The sequence below is a fragment of the Gekko japonicus genome, unplaced genomic scaffold (assembly GCF_001447785.1).
Source record: "Gekko japonicus isolate JY-2015 unplaced genomic scaffold, Gekko_japonicus_V1.1 scaffold698, whole genome shotgun sequence".
Classification (NCBI taxonomy): domain Eukaryota; kingdom Metazoa; phylum Chordata; class Lepidosauria; order Squamata; family Gekkonidae; genus Gekko; species Gekko japonicus.
In genome coordinates, this window is record NW_015168069.1 from 414,808 (window position 1) to 416,398 (window position 1,591).

Consider the following 1,591-nt stretch of genomic DNA (forward strand, 5'->3'; position numbering starts at 1 on the left):
CAGTGGCACCCCCAGCCGGCTCCGGAGCGGCACCCCCGCAAGCCCGGCCTCTCCTCCGCTCTCCCTCCAAGCCGCCCACCCCCATCGCAAAAAAAAATGTGTCGTTAAATATTTATTAGCCGTTATTACTGCGCCAACCGATTAGCCCGCCTGCAACCGAGGGCCGCCCGCCCTGGCGAGGAAGTTAAAAAGATGAACCCTTTTCAGAAGAGGAAGGCAGCGCGCCCCCCGGGGGGGGGGGGCGGCCCGCCCCCCGCCGAGACAGGCGGGCTTATGCATGATTTTAATATGTGCGCCCACGTTGTTGGTTTTTTCTGTTGGTTGTTTTTTTATTTTAAGGAGAAAGTTAGGCTTTCGGTATTAATTTGATGGAATGGGGTCCTTTTTATTGTTTGAAGGGGGTGGGACGCGTCTTCAATTTTTAAAAAAATATTATTTGTTAGAATAATTCAGGGAAGCGGCGCTGTTTTATGCAAGAAAAACAACAACAACCCCAACAACGACAAGAACCAAAACCCAAACTCAGACATAGGAAGGCAAACTGCGTTGTGCGGAGTTAAAAAGAAATTTTAAATACTTACAAAGCGCCGAATTTAATCCGGTCCCTCCTCCCGCCGCGTCTTTCCTCTCCCCCCCGCCCCCCCCGCCCTTCGCCCCGGGCCTCTTAACCTCTGCCAAGCGGTGGATATTAGACCCGTCTGTTAGCCCGGAGTGTCAATTGCAAACACAACCCCGGGAAGGGCGGGGGGCTGGAAGGCGCAGCCGAGGGAGGAAAGTTGGCGACGCCGGAGGAAGTTGATGGCGCTGCCCGACCGAGGACCACGAAGTCGGAGCTCTGCTGAAAAGAACTGGAAAGATGCAGAGGGGGGGGGGGGGGGGGGGGGGGGGGGGGGGGGGGGGGGGGGGGGGGGGGGGGGGGGGGGGGGGGGGGGGGGGGGGGGGGGGGTTTTGTTGAGGGGGAGAGGACTCGAGGACCCAAGCGCCGCCCGTCTGACAGCCACACGCGGGCTCCCTACTCACCTTTAATTACAACCCGTGTGAAAATAAGTAACAGTCCGGGATTTAGGCACAGAGCACGGCTCCCAAGAGGGCGAGTCAGGGGCGCCCCTCCGACTGCCCAGAGGAAAATGCCCCTCCTGCAGGGACGCTGTGGAGACGTCCGGGTACCAAGGAGGCCTCTTTAACCCTCTGCTGTTTTGGGAGTAACCCCCCCCCCACACACACACACACGGCCTTCCTCCCTGGTTGGGCTTGTGTCCCAAGGGCGCCGGGCGGCCCACCCCTCCCTACGCAAAAAAGGCAACCGAAAACGTCTCCCGCTTCATTCGAGCACCGGTATCCAGCCGCCCCGCAAAGTGAAGGCCTCCAGCCGCTGTCCGACCTTCGGCGGATGTTGCTCAATGGCCAGGAAGGCCTGCACCGCGGGACCCGCGTTCTCGTTGCTTAGGTGGCATTTATATCACCACCCTCATCTTCGCCGTCCCTCCACTGGGAGTCCGGCTCCGAAAGCCCCCAACCCACCCCTGGCCAGGGGACCCAACTGGGCCTCGCAACCTTCCCCCCTCCCCCGGCCCTCCCAGCGTGCGCTGTC